At 41.6% G+C, this 15410-nt stretch overlaps 1 protein-coding gene across 4 annotated transcripts in view; it reads left to right on the forward strand.

The window, feature by feature from the left end:
* The first annotated feature begins 3056 nt into the window (after positions 1–3056).
* Positions 3057–15410, forward strand: part of PLCH1 (phospholipase C eta 1) — a 168065-nt gene continuing 155711 nt past the window's right edge. For all 4 annotated transcript variants that reach the window (XM_005286968.5, XM_024102552.3, XM_008165035.4 and 1 more), the window contains exons 1-2: positions 3057–3323; positions 3819–3890. The gene's annotated coding sequence lies outside the window, so the exon portion shown is untranslated. The remainder of the gene's footprint in view (positions 3324–3818; positions 3891–15410) is intronic.

Consider the following 15410-nt stretch of genomic DNA (forward strand, 5'->3'; position numbering starts at 1 on the left):
TGCTATACGTGGAGGAAGCAATTGACATTGAAAAATATATCATATGAGGAGTCGGCCACAGTAAAAGATCATCTAATTGTGATAACAAGTGAGAGCTGAGTGCACAACTCAGCCCTAGAAAGCATAAAAGAAAGAGAAAGCAAATTGCCAAAGAAAGGCTTGAAAAATGTACACAGAGTGGTGAAGAGAGATTGAATTCGTTAGTGACTGAAGATTAACAAACTCATGGTTTGTAGAAAGATACCTCAAAAGGGATGCAGAGCACCTCATTATGAGTGCACAAAAGCAGTCCTTAAAGCTTAATTACATTGAAAACAAAATTGATTGACAGAACTGCTCCCCTAACTACAGAATGTGTTCCAAAAAGGAAGAGATGGAGCATGTGTTGAGCATCTTCAGGAGCCTGGCTGGGAGAGAATATATGAACAGAGACAATGAGGTTGCCAAGTGTTTGCATTGGAACCTCTATGGAGTGCTCTAGAGAAGGAAGAGTCCTAAGATTTTTATGGGCTCTGGTAATTGTCACAGAGTAAACGGGACAGGCAAACATACCAGACATAGTTGCTGTAGAAAAGAAGACAAATAAGATCATGCTAATTGATATTGCCATACCAACAGACAGAAAAATAAAAAAGAAACCAGAAGAGAAGATAGCGAAGTATTAAGAACTCTGCCACAAGCTGGAACGATTGTGGAAAACTAGAACAGAGATGATCCCAGTGATTATTGGAACACTTGGAGGAATCCTTAAAGGTATGAATGAGCAGCTCAGGAACCTGTTAGGAGTGAAAGACATCAGAATCAGTGACCTCCTGGAAAGCGCTTTTAGATGCTGTGATGAAGGTCAAAGGAGAATGAATGCATTTGAACTCCTAAAATGAGGGAATTCTGTAACAAAAACTCCTAAATTCCCAAAACTACAGAGTCAGTTTGTGGTGACTCAGGGAGAGAAATTTTAGACAGTAACTTTCCCCTTTTTATGCTTAAAGATCTTGTATATTGTGAAGGCTCTTTGTTTAAAAAAACCAAAACCAAACAGCTTACAAGATGTAATACTGAGGGATAATATATATATTCAAAGGAGAAGCTCCCCCTCGCCCCCTTTTAAAGGTGCCTAACTCACATTTCACATGCAATTACTTTGAGGATAAAGTTTCTTCCGTTTGGCCCATGAGGCTTTGCTGTGCAATTGCAATAGCCCGTGCTGAATTGAATGACAACAATGGATTGTTTCTATGGTATCAGCCAATCAGTTGCTGGACAGAGATGAAAAGGTGAAATTTAAGATGCTGCTCCAAGAGGTCACATTACTCCCTCCGCAGCTCCCCTCCGCAGATCTGTCTCCTAATCTGACAAACTGGACTGACAATAATGTTCTCACAGTCTGTAAAGCCCAGGAAAACCGGGGCATATCTTTCAGTTTGAGAACAGGACAAAAACTAAAACTTGTTCACTTCTTCTTGGCTTTTTTGACAGTGACTGAGTATGGTATTAATCTATTTGATGCATTCTCTGAGAAAGGAATTATATAATTATTCCCTGCACTTGCAGGGGATGGGTGGGATCCTCTGATAGGGCTTTTCCATCTCTAATTTTTTAGATCTTTACAAAAAGAAAAGTAAAAAGCAACAGAGGGTCCTGTGGCACCTTTAAGACTAACAGAGATATTGCATGCATCTGACGAAGTGGGCATTCACCCATGAAAGCTTATGCTCTAATATATCTGCTAGTCTTAAAGGTGCCACCGGACCCTCTGTTGCTTTTTACAGATCCAGACTAACACGGCTACCCCTCTGAAAAAAGAAAAGTGTTTTCTTGCATTTTGAATGGACAGTAACTCAGTGTAAAGTGAAATACAAACATGACTCGCACAATGTGACCCATACTTTCTTGGAGCCTTCTTATTGGAGGAAAATTTGAAATAGAAGGTGAATGAAAAGCTGCTTAGTACTCCCAGCAGACTTTGAACTAGCAAACAATAGGAGCACGCTGAATAGAAGCGGAGACAAGAAATGCTGGAATACCTGGTGCTGGATCACTACTACTTCAGAATCCTTTAGATAAATTAATCTCCTGTTAGAAAACAGAAACCAAGTTCGTGCATTTTAAGTGTTCAGAGGGGACACACAAATGAGATGCGGCAGCTTGCTTCTTTTTTTGCGGAAAGCGCAATTCCCCCCGGGCATGGAGGAACCATGGGATGGAAGGCCTGGCCAATGCAACACAATCACAGTAGTTCTGCTCTCTGTGTCTGGTATGTGTGTGTGGGGCATTTGAGGAAAGATGCTTGAGGAGCAGGAGTTGAAAGGAGCTAACTTGCCCCTCCTGACTGACAGAAGTAGGCTCTGCATCACCTCCACATAAACCATGGCAGAGAGGAGGTTTTACGGCAGGTTGGGAGAGAAACAGAGGGCTAGGGCCAGTCCTGTGGCCACAACCCCGACCCCCATGCAGGGGTCCACCCTAGGGACTCAAGTAATATAGGTGAGGTAGAGAGTTGCAGTGGAGGAGGGGCGGCAGAGCTGCTGCCTGCAGGTCGGTAATGGATTTAATTCTCCCACCACCAGCCTCTGTAGTTCCCATGCTTTCCCCGGGTGGGGTGAGGACCCAATCCTCCTCTCCCTGTTCATGAAGCTGAACTCCCATTGACTTCAGCTGGAGTTTTGCCCGAGGAAGGACTGAAGAAACTAGGCCAGGCTATCAAAAATGACCCCCCCAAGTGTCTGCAACTATCCTGATGTAATGGAAATGGCAGAATAACCAACAGTACCCAGCATGCTGGGGCAACTCTGCTGCGGTCAGAATAGCCCCCCGCCCCCCCCCGCGGGGAATTGATCTGCCAGGATCGTGACCTGCCACTGACTCCAGCGGGAGCAGGATCCGGCCCCACAGCTGCCACACACACACACACACACCCTTCCCCGGGGAAAGGGCCTGGCTGCGGCTGCTGCACGGCGTCTGCGGCCCCTTGTGCTCCGTGCCCGGGGCAGGCGGCGCGGGGCGCTCCGGTCCGGGCGGCTCCCGCTCCGGGTTTCTCTTGCTGTCGCCGCGCTGCTGGGGGCATTGTTGTGTGTGTTTGAATGAGGACGCAGGTTGTGGCGGCAGCAGAGCTGGTGCCGGCGCCTCCTCTGCTGGTTGCTCCTGCTGCGGGGCTGGGGAAGACCCGTTCTGCACCCGCTGCGGGGGGACATGCCCTAGCGGGAGGGAGCCGCTCAGAGGGACGGGCTTGCCCTGAGGACCGGCTCTAGGGAAAGGGGTGCAGGGCTAACGACAGGCACCAAGTTCTCGTGAACTTTCCCGTGGCAGGCGGTGGCTGCATCCCGGTAAGTTGTGTGGCGCAGCCCCCCGGGCAGCCGGTTTCATCTGTCGGGGTAAGATGCTCGGGAAATGGTTGGGAGCTGTCTGCTGTCACCCGCTGGGTCGGTGCAGACGCCTTGGAGCCATCAGCCTCCCCCCGAGGGGAGCTTCACGCCAGCGGGCTGTTCCCGACTCGAGGCGCAGCCAAGGGGAGGCAGGTTTTGTTCGCTTCCTTGGAGTAGATGTAATGGCCTCTCCAAGTATCTCGGCCCCAGGGAGCCAGGGAGAGGTCATTGTGTCTGCTACAGCCCCTTTGGGGAGGCATGAACTGTTAAGCCCTCCGTTTAATGCCATGGAAATGAGGAGCTCACACTAGTCTCAAATGGCGTGAATCATTTGCATTTAATGGAAGGGGGACAGAAGGCAAAGAGAGGCGAGGAGTGTAGGCAGAAGAAATGACTGGTATCCAGTTACTAGATAGACAATAACCACATACAAGCGTCTCAATCATTTTTTAACAGCTACGAATGTGCCTTCCTTCGGCTGGGAGCTGGAAAGCCGGAACGGTGGTGTGAGGATCCCTCTGGAAATTGGTATACCTTTTTCATTCATATCATCTGTTTTCTCTAGACTAACCAAACATAATGAGCGTGGCAGATACTTTTTAAGGATAAGTGTTCTGTTCTATTACTGGTTTGTACTTTTCCAGTTTGCCACCTGCTGTGTGACCCAAAGTGGGCGCTTGAGAGAGACAGAACTCTTTTGCCTGTATGTTTTGTTTTTAGATAACATAATTAAGAATAAAAAGTAGTTGTGGAAACAGTGATGGATTTGATTCACCTCCAGTCAAGTAAAGTCTTCTTGATTTAATATTTCCTTCTTTGTAATACACTTGTATTAAACAGATGAGTTCAGATATGTAGGTGAAAGAGAGAGCAAAAGGTTAGCCTTTGAAGAAAGGTTAATTGCTTTTCTTGTGGGTCTCCCATCTCATTTTATGTATCCATTTAAGTCTTTTGCAGGTTAACTGACTCACCAGAGACAGAAAAGTTAAGATAGCCAATACAGATTATCACGTTGTTTGGAAAGCATATTTCCTTATTCTTAAACAGTATTCTCAGTGAATGTTAACAGAGTTTGTTTACCAGGAGTGTTAAATTTGGTACATGTACATATTTATTAGATTATTATGTCAACAGGCTTATATTTCAGGTGGCTCAGCACAGCTTTTGTCCTTCCTGCTCCTCTCAGTAACCCAATGTGGTTATTTAGCTGATGTATGGTAAGCATCAGATATGAGAGAGCCGATGAGCTTTTTCTAGCAGTTATTGCCACAAACAAGAAACATGGATTCCTAAATGGAGTTAGGGAATTCTTTAACTGTAGTTGGAATTGATCACCTTGCCCTGTAAAAGGAATTAAATGACTAGGGCTTTACTTTTTGATTATATAAATAAAGTGCAGTATGTTGCTATATAATACGCTATTAAGCACTTAGTCTCAAGGACAACAAAGACATCTGAATTAAATAATCATTTTTCTGCTTTGTAAGACTAGTTCTCTTATATCGTATTAGTAAATGGAATAAAATATGGTGTGTTGCCCTTACATCTCATGGTTAAAGAAAGTTTTGGCATTTGGATAGTTTATGATCCTGTTTGTTGGTTTGTATTCTGCAGCAATTCCCTAATTCCCAATGACATGTGTTCCTATTGGTTCCTGGAGGTAAATTGCAAAGAGCAATGTTAGCAGGGAGTCAGATAATTAGATAGAAAAACCTGGGAGGGGATGGGGCTGAAACAAAGGCAGAAGGGATCCGGGCAGTCTAGATTTATAGCCAGGCAAAATTAGTTTTGAAAGAACAATAGGTTGAGTAATTTGGTCCAGGATTTTTTTAAAACTTGCACTGTTGAAAGAATTTATGATTTGATCATCAGCTTCTTAAATGTTTATAGCCAAAGTATTTAAAATAAATATGTATAGTTAGGCTTGGAAGAATTTATTTTATTGGTAAATATCAATTTCACTGTATGCATATAAACTGTAAAAATTTGCATTGATGATAAAAATTTACAGATAGGCAAATTAAGAAAACTGTTGCTTGTAAACTTATTAGAGTTTGACTAAAGAATATTTACTTTGTATACTTGGACATGTGATGTTAACAATTTGTATTTTAACAGTTATAAAGCTTGAACTTTTTGAATCTCAACACCTACTGTCCTTAAATAATTATCTGTAATAATTACCCTCCATAATTTCCCACAGCTGTGAGAATGTAAATTGATAAAAATCAAACAAAAAAAGCTCAAAATCCATATTTCTGCACAACTGTGAAAATTTAACTAGATAAAAAGAGGAAAAAATGCTTAAAAATAAACATTGATATTATCCATGGACATTATTTAAAAAATTGAATTCTGCCAACCCTATCTACAGTATCTGCCATCTTTTTTCAGTTAGAATGTTCTTTTGGTTGCTGAGATGCTTTAAAGTTCTACAATACATCAATATGCTGAGGCTATAAAGAAACCATATCTTTTATCTTAGTTCTAGTGAAGTCCTCTATAAGTACCATCTTTATTACATATATCTCACTATAAGGAGCTCATGTCTTGTTCATATGAATAACTTTGGAAGAAATATTGAGCCTGGAGAGAGAAATTTTGTTGACAATTACAACATTAATTCAATGCTTCATAGGCATTATTTGATATTCAAAATACAGTTGATATTAAGATAAGTCATAAAGAGCTGTGTATCTCTTCCAAGATGTGTTTCAGGAATTGCATTAAATTGTATTCATTTTTTCAGTTCAAAGAGAAAATATGAAATAGAATTCCTATTGTTCATTTAGACTCTCACGTGCAAAAGTTTATTTTTGTCTTGTTTAACAATAAGGGTGTGAGATTCAGGAGGCTATGGCTTCCAGGAAGCTGCAGGTGCTCACTATTTCTCAGCATTAGGCCCTCAGTTTGGTTAGGAATATTTAGGGGTGAAATCCTGGTACCATTGAAGTAAATGGGAGTTTTGCCATTCAGATAGGAGACCCTAACTGTTGTAGTTCAGCTTACAGTTACAGAGGTCTTGTGGTTAAGAAAAAGTACTGAGAGTCTAGAAAGCTGAATTCTGTTTGCAGCTCTGTTGAAGGAACTGAGGCATTGAAGTCAATGGGAGTTTTGCTATTGACTCCAAAGGGATGAGAATTTCACCCTGAGTGTATTCTTAGCATCTATATATAGCTCTTTTTGGTCCAATCCTGTAAGATGCTGAGCACTCTCAGCTCCCACTGACTTAACCTCAGCACCTGGCAGGATTGGGCCCTTTCTGAAAGCACTTTACAAACATCTAATTAAGACTTTTTTAAACTGAGTTTTAGCTCTAAAGTAAAAATTAAGAAAACAAAAAAACAACCCCCCCCCCAAACCAACCTCCCCCCCCAACATTATTTCACTAATTGATCTTCATCCTTTGTGATATGGCTCACAGCCATGTGTCTGTTGTAATTATTAGGTTTAGATAAGTTGCTAGAAAGTACGGCACATAATTCTGGAGAGCAAAAGAAATGAAGAGACCGCCCAAAAGAATCATGCATAATTCTTAAGTTACCAAGACAAATGTAAGACTGTATCAATTGTATCAAATGTACTATTCAGGGCTTCTTTGTTCAAGAGATACCCGCTGTGTTATAAAGTACAGCGTTTGCGTCCTTTACATACACTCTGTTTATATACTTGTCCTTAAGTTTCATAATCCATATTTCACAAAGCTTCAGAAACTATTAAATGTAAATATGATTACTATATCCAAAAAATGTCCACCATAACAGTACTTAAAAGAAGTCTGGGCCCAATCCTGCAAGACTTACTAACACGAGTAGTCCCAACAGAACTACTAAAATAAATAAAGATTACTCATTGGTGTGAGGGTTGCAGGTTCTATACAAAAGAAAAAAATCTATGAAACTACTGCACTGTAGCGTATGCACTGTTGAAATCTTTGTGTATTGTTGAGCAACAGCTCCTGGAGTAATCCCAACAGAGTGAACAGATACTTATACCTTCTATATAGCCCAGGGGTCGGCAACCTTTCAGAAGTGGTGTGCCGAAGCTTCATTTATTCACTCTAATTTAAGGTTTCGCGTGCCAGTAATACATTTTAATGTTTTTAGAAGGTCTCTTTCTGTAAGTCTATAATATATAACTAAACTATTGTTGTATGTAAAGTAAATAAGGTTTTTAAAATATTTAAGAAGCTTCATTTAAAATTAAATTAAAATGCAGAGCCCCCTGGACTGGCGTCCAGGACCCAGGCAGTGTGAGTGCCACTGAAAATCAGCTTGTGTGCCGCCTTTGGCACGCGTGCCATAGGTTGCCTACCCCTGATATAGCCTGTGAAGGATTCAGTTTCTGGATAAAAGGTTAGGTTGTACAGCAAAAGAATATGATTTATCATCTGACTATCAATGATTAATTAAAAGATTTATGGCACTGGCTGAAAAGCGTTTTCCCATTTAAAAAGTCTATAAAATAGGGATCAGCTGGTGCTTTTGGATCAGGTGGAACAGAACTCATTATTGTAACAATACCAGCTCAGCATGGGATGTTGCCTAGGGAATTGAGTTAACAATTCTGTTGGTTCACCCTTTAAGGCTTGTGTTCCAAGATGACTCTGGGAGCAAGCCCATCAATATTTTAAAGGGGAAAAAAATTCTCTCTCTCTATGAGTTGAAGGTGAAGTTATCCACTATTGATTTGCTGCTAGTAGATCCCAAGCCTGGCAATAAGCAGGAGTGCTTTTGCACTGAAGTGTTGTCAAGAAATACTATAGACATCAAAATGGTTTGATCCTCAAAATACAGGGGAAAAGTCTCATCTCAGGTCTCTATGTTAGTACTCAGCTTCAGTATTCAGTGTTTCTCTGATTTGTGTGACTTTTCCTGTGATGGTTGGATATTAGAAAAAACTTTTTCACTAGGAGGGTGGTGAAGCACTGGAATGGGTTACCTAGGGTGGTGGTGGACTCTCCTTCCTTAGAGGTTTTTAAGGTCAGGCTTGACAGAGCCCTGGCTGGGATGATTTAGTTGGGGATTGGTCCTGCTTTGAGCAGGGGGTTGGACTAGATCATCTCCTGAGGTCCCTTCCAATCCTGATATTCTATGATTCTATGTTAGGGAGTGCTAATACTGTAGTTGAGTATTACCATGTGGATCTGAGGGGAAAATCTTTCTGTTATTACAAAGAAGCTTAGGCCCTGTCTACACTACCACTTATGTTGGCAAAACTTATGTTGCTCAGTGGTGTGAACCCCAAAGCAACATAAATTTTGCCGGCATAAGTGGTAGTGTGCACAGCTCTATGTTGGTGGGAGAGCTTCTCTCTCCAAAATAGCTATCACCGCTTGTTGGGGGTGGTTTAATTAGATCAAAGAGAGAGCTCTCTCCTGTCAGCATAGAGCAGCTACATGAGAGATCTTAGAGTGGCTGGCGCAGCTGCATTGGTACAGTTGTGCTGCTGTAAGCTCTCTAGTGTAGACGTAGCCTTAGAGAGAAAAGGAGCGTGAGGTAATAATCGTATCCACTCATTATACTCCGCACCCGAACATAGCCATTATATGAACAACATACCCTCATATCTCAATGTCTGGACTTTGACCCGTCAACCTTTTACCCCCAATTGGGGATATTGCAGATTATGTACTCCTTATGCCCTGATCTTAAACCGAACTTTGCACCCCTTGATAATCTATGTCAGTGGTCCCCAACCTGTTTCGTCTGGCGCCCGCCAGACGATGAGCCACAGAGGACCAGGGTGGTGGACGAGCATCTGCCGAAATGCCGCCGACAAGCGGCAACGTCAATAGGCGTTGCCGCCGAAATGCTGCCAACAAGCAGCATCATCGCTGCCGAAATGCCGCCGAAAATCGGCGGCATTTTGGCGGCGCCGCCTCTGGATGCTGCTGCTTCTTGGCGGCATTTCGGCAGATGCTCGTCTGCTGGCCAGAACGTGGGCGCACTTAGATGCCCCGGCGGGCGCCATGGCGCCCGCAGGTACCACATTGTGGACCCCGATCTATGTTATTCCCTGATAACCAGAAACTTCTATGCTTAAACTCTGTACCGTTCACTTTTTTTAAAAACATCATCTTAATAAAATTTTTATTGGACGAACTTCTGTTGGTGAGAGAGACAACAGAGCCACACAGAGCTCTCAGGCCTGGTAAAGGTACTCCTAGCTAGCATCACAGCTAAATGCAAAGTGGAACAGATTTCAGAGTAGCAGCCGTGTTAGTCTGTATCCGCAAAAAGAACAGGAGTACTTGTGGCACCTTAGAGACTAACAAATTTATTAGAGCATAAGCTTTCGTGGACTACAGCCCACTTCTTCGGATGCATATCCGAAGAAGTGGGCTGTAGTCCACGAAAGCTTATGCTCTAATAAATTTGTTAGTCTCTAAGGTGCCACAAGTACTCCTCTTCTTCTTTTTGTGGAACAGATTGTTTAGCATAAGTAGTGAGCACATATTCCAAGGGACCATTCCAGGTAGAGTGGCCTGTTAGCACTTTGAATGGTCCCTTAGAATATGTGCTCACTACTTATGCTAAACAATCTGTTCCACTTTGCATTTAGCCTGTCATTATGCAAGGCACTGCATTTAGCCGTATGGAGTGGAAATCCTTCAACCTCATGTACAGACTAACACGGCTGCTACTCTGAAACCTGGCTATAAAAAGACCCACCCCAAACGAGTGGTGGTAGCTTTATCACCGGGAGCCAGGCTCCCGGCGATAAAGCACTGTCTATACTGGCGCTTTTCAGTGCTAAAACTTTTGTCGCTCAGGGGTGTGTTTTTTCACACCCATGAACGACAAAAGTTTTAGCGTGGAAAGTGGCAGTGTAGACACAGCCTGAGTAGCGTTTAATGGTTATATCACCTAAGGACCTACTCATGCTACAATTGAAGCCAACAGTAGTTTTGCCATTTAGATCAGGTCATAACTGTAGCTCATCTTACAGTTAGGGATGTCTTTGCAGCTCTGTTACAGACTTCCTGTGTAAGCTTGGACAGCACAGTCTGTCTGTGCCTCAGTTTTTTCCTCAGTAAAATAGGGTTGATAACACTTACCTACTTTACAGACTTACATTGAGGCTCAGTTCATTAGAGCTTGTAAAGTACATGAAGACGTTTGGAACGAAGGTGCTTCAAAAATGCAGAGTAGTCTTATTGTGTCTTCCTCTCTGTATTGCACAGTGCCGAGCATATTGTTGGCACTCAGAAACTAATAAATATGTGGTTGTGATTCATACTTTATATAACTATTTCATTTGTAGTTAGTCACATTTGTAGTTAGTCACAAGTTTTCATTCGTACTATTTGGTGGGAGCTAATTTAAAATAGCCTTTTTTGCCTTTAAAAAAAATTAGGTCTGGTTTTCTGGGCAACCTTTATATGAGTCAATCTTTCATGTCAATAGATAGTCACTAGTACTACAGATCACACCATCTGTATGTCATGTAGGATATAGGCACATGAAGCAAGGATCTCTGATTGGTGTGTGGATTTCCATTTAAGCTTTGAGTTACTTACTGAGTTTAGAATGCATCCACATACTTTTTCTAGGGGAACCATTAACTCTCTGTCACTAAAGGAGTATTGTTTGGTTCAGCTGTAGTAAAAAATAGATTTGTTTGGTTAGAGATGACTGATAATTTTGTTTGTGTTTTAATGGGGTAGTATAGCTGTCTGTGTCAAAATGGTTTTGTTAATACGCAGCATCTTCGGCTGTCAAGCTATGATGACCTATTAAATTGCCATGTGCTTTCTTAAATTAGAGTTTTAGTATTGATATATGATTCTCTGTATTAGTTCAGATTATTATTATGAAGGATGAATATTAACAAAACAACACAAGCATGTAGGGACAAAATTAGAAAGGCAGGAGTGTTGTAAGCAAGAGATGAGAAGTAATTCTTCCGCTCTACTCAGAACTGATAAGGCCTCAACTGGAGTATTGTGTCCAGTTCCAGGCAACAAACTTGGGGCTAAAGATGTGGACAAACTGGAGAAAGTCCAGAGGAAAGCAACAAAAAAGATCAAAGTTCTAGAAAACATGATCTATGAGGAAAGATTGAAAAAAACTGGGTTTGTTTAGTCAAGTATGTAAAACGTTGTTATAAAGAGGATGGTGATGAATTGTTCTCCTTATCCACTAAGGATAGGACAAGAAGTAATGGGGTTAAATAGCAGAAAGGGAGATTTAGGTTATACGCAAGGGTAGTTAATCATTGGACCAAATTACCTAGGAAGATTGTGGAATCTCTGTCATTGGAGGTTTTTAAAAACAGGTTAGATAAACCAGTCAGGAATGGGCAGACCACGGGCCAAATCTGGACTGCCAGACGCTTTTGAACGGACCCCGAAATATTACTATTTAGTTATTATTATCATTATTGTTATTGCTGTGTGAAAAATGTTTCTCTGGAGTCTGGATCTTGACTATATCTTGACCAAGAAATTTGGACTTTGACAAAAAATGCTTGACTACCCCCCGGTCTAGATAATACTTAGTCCTGGTTCTGTGCAGATGACTAGATTAGATGACTTGTCGAGGTTCCTTCCAGTCCTACATTTCTATTAATCTGTGATTCTATTCTTTCCCTTTAAAAAAACAAAATTCTTAATCAGTGTTTCCCAAACTATGGGTCAAAGGCTCAGAGGAGGCCTGGAGAGATCCATGGAGGCTGAGGTCAGTCATCAAATAATGTAAAAGTTTTTTGGGAAAAAAATCAATAAATATAAAATAATAAAAGTAGATACCCACTGTAAGCCCTGTCATGATCTGTCCTTGTAAGGGTAATCAATTTACTTGTCCATTGAAAATACCAGCTGATGGTTTACTGTAGACCATTTCAAGAGGTAAGTGTGTAGAAGGCTGCTATAGCCTCTGGTAGTGAACGTGTGTGTGTGTGTTTGAATTTATTTTATACAAAACGGGAAAAGCCCCATTACAAACACTGTTTACTAGGTCTGACTCAGTAGCCATGCACACAGACAATGACCAAATGTATCACTACATTGGAATACCAGATGTGTCAACTGTAATTGCTAAGGCCCAAAAGCACTACCGAGCCTCCTGTGACCATGTTGCATACCTCATTCACTCTTTGTATGGCCTCAGATCTGGCCCGAGGTGATTCAGAAAGATTGATCATTGCATGGCAAGCTGTTCCACTGATGGCGAAAAAAGAAAATGAGGAAATACGATGGCAAAAACATGATGTATGGTTTCTGTATTGATCGATGCAAAACAACAGTTTGTGGTATGATGGAAAGTGATTGCAGCTGAGAACAGGAAATCTTCAGAGTTGACACAATATTTAGAAACCAAACTTCAGTCAGTGAAAGACAAATCTGAGAATATTTAAAAAAAAAAAAAATCAACAGGGCATGATAACCCAAACTGGCAATATCAGCATGAACCCCACTCAGGCATTTAATGGTTATCCCTATGAATCACACAGCCATTTGAGATGGGTGTTATTCCAGAAAACCTTACCCTTCTGTGAGCAAGAGACGTGGTTTCAAAAGTTACAGCGCATGAAGCAGCTACCAACTTGTAAACATTGGGCTTCTCAAATAACAACGGTTTCATGCCATATTAGTGATGTGGCTGAGGACATCTGAGAGCAACTGCTTTCAAAACTCAGGAGACTACTTAGCAAGTTGGAAAGTCTCTGGTGCTGCACAGCTCCTGGCTTTTGCAAGGTGTGCCTCTCGTTCTGATGAAGAGGCAGGTTTTTTTCTAAAGCTATGTTAGAACACAGAACATGGGAATGTTTACTCAAGGCATTTCTGAAAACAGACAAAGATTTACATGGTTCTCAGGTGATGATAGGTAAGCACAACGTAGCCTTGTTACCATTCCGAATCAGCGCCTATTGCTCCATAGTGTCACTGTTTCATACACTGCTATGCTCTTAAGTATCAGAGGGGTAGCCGTGTTAGTCTGAATCTGTGAAAAGCAACAGAGGGTCCTGTGGCACCTTTGAGACTAACAGAAGTATTGGGAGCATAAGCTTTCGTGGGTAAGAACCTCACTTCTTCAGATGCAAGAAGTGAGGTTCTTCCTCACGAAAGCTTATGCTCCCAATACTTCTGTTAGTCTCAAAGGTGCCACAGGACCCTCTGTTGCTATGCTCTTGTTATTAGGAAAAGGCCTTAAAATCTGTGCCAGGTATTTCATGAGGCTATTAAAGATGTGACTGTCATTAACAGCTGTTCAATGGATTCTTGATGTTCTTGGATCACTCTGTGAGGACATTGTTTCCTTTCACCAGCATTTGCTGTTTCACACTAAAGTGAGGTGGCTTTCATATAGATAAAGTGCTAACAATGCACTTAAGACCAGAGTTGCATGTTTTCTTGAATGATAGCAATCTCTTGCTCACACCTTCAATGATTCAATGTTGATGGCCTGCCTAGCCCACTTTGCTGACATCTTTAGGCATTGGAATGAGTGGAACTGTTTTCTCCAGGGGCAGAATAAGAATTTTCTGTCCTTGCATGATAGAATCATTCATCAGAAAACTTGGATATTGGTCTTCTCAAGCATGAAGTGTAAACCTGGAGTTGTTTCCTCTCACTCCAGTCTTCATTGAGGGAGCTGAAGACCTGGTTGGGAATTATCAGGAACTCCTAAATTGGCATCTGAGGGAGCTTAATATTCCTAACTGTGGGACTATTTCCTAATGACCCCTCATGGGAAAAAGAGTGGGTCACCATCCCCTTCATTCAAGATACTATTTATTCAGTAGCACTGACTAGGCCCTGGTAAAACAATTTGGCGGCCCTCTCCTGAATTCCTTTTATTTGTAGTACAGGTAATGAGTGTTAGAATTAAATATTAGTACACTAGGCTAAACATTCTATAATGTAGCTTATTACAAAATAAGAGGAAATACAGCTGTTAGCAATATAATTTTTATTGCTCTGATATGATTTAGAATTATTGATTGACAAACTTACATTTCCTTTTTTTTACATCTCCAAACTTTTACACAGCATGTTCACTGAGGAAAGTTTATCGACCTTAAGTAACAATGGTCTGTTTTGCTAAAATTTCCTCTTATTATTTATTATGCATTCTGAAGCCTTGAAATATATTTTTTATTTCTCCCTATCCAGTGTTTCAGACATTCTTTTTTTCACCATCCAGGATGCCTTGTGCTCCCCGGTCTGTCTGTCTCCACCTCTTGTCTCTTGTCTTATATAAAGATTGTAACTCTAATGAATTGGAGGTTCTGTCTAAAACAACAAGGAGTCTGGTGGCACCTTAAAGACTAACAGATTTATTTGGGCATAAGCTTTTGTTGGTAAAAACTCCAGTTCTTCAGATGCATAGAGGTTCTGTCTGTATCATTTCTGAATTGTGGATAATTTTATGAAATTGTGTCATGAAATTACGGTGTCTTGGAAAGTTTATATGTATGTGGATCCACTATGAGTTAGCAGGGCTGTGTCATTTATGTCTTTGTCAGGCCAAAGACAATGGGAAGTGATCTCAGCACTCAACGATCAATGGATTGTCTGCAGAGTAAAACACCTTTAGACAATGGGTTTGTTCCAGCTAGGAGAAGACACTTTCTCCCCTTGTCTGAATTTGGGGGGGTGGGGATTGAGAGCACTGGAAAATTACCAAAAGGCAGAACAAAATAAGTAGTTGACCCAGCACCAGGGACTCGGGGAGAGAGCCATTTTGCACCGGATTAAGATGAGGGAGGCTTCCGAGGCTGCTGCAGGAGGAGGGTAGGCAATGGAGTGGAGGATCCTGCCTGCTAGAACACAGGTGATCTCCCAAGGGAAGGGTGAGCTAGTGAGTGACATTGTGTTTAGGATGTTTGATTCTTGTGTATGATCTATACTCTCTTGTTCTTTACATGATTAGATATAGGTGTTAGACTGGACAATGTGTGTGTGAGTCGACTGCTTCACAACTACTGCATGCCCCTGAGGGAGTTAAACTGTAAATTAAAAACTTCACATCTTTGCGTGGAGTTCTGGAAGACGGGTGTGTTTGAATAAGGGGGAGTCAGCGCTGTGCCGCGCGGGAATAG

Source organism: Chrysemys picta, chromosome 9 (assembly GCF_011386835.1).
Source record: "Chrysemys picta bellii isolate R12L10 chromosome 9, ASM1138683v2, whole genome shotgun sequence".
Taxonomy (NCBI): Eukaryota; Metazoa; Chordata; order Testudines; family Emydidae; genus Chrysemys; species Chrysemys picta.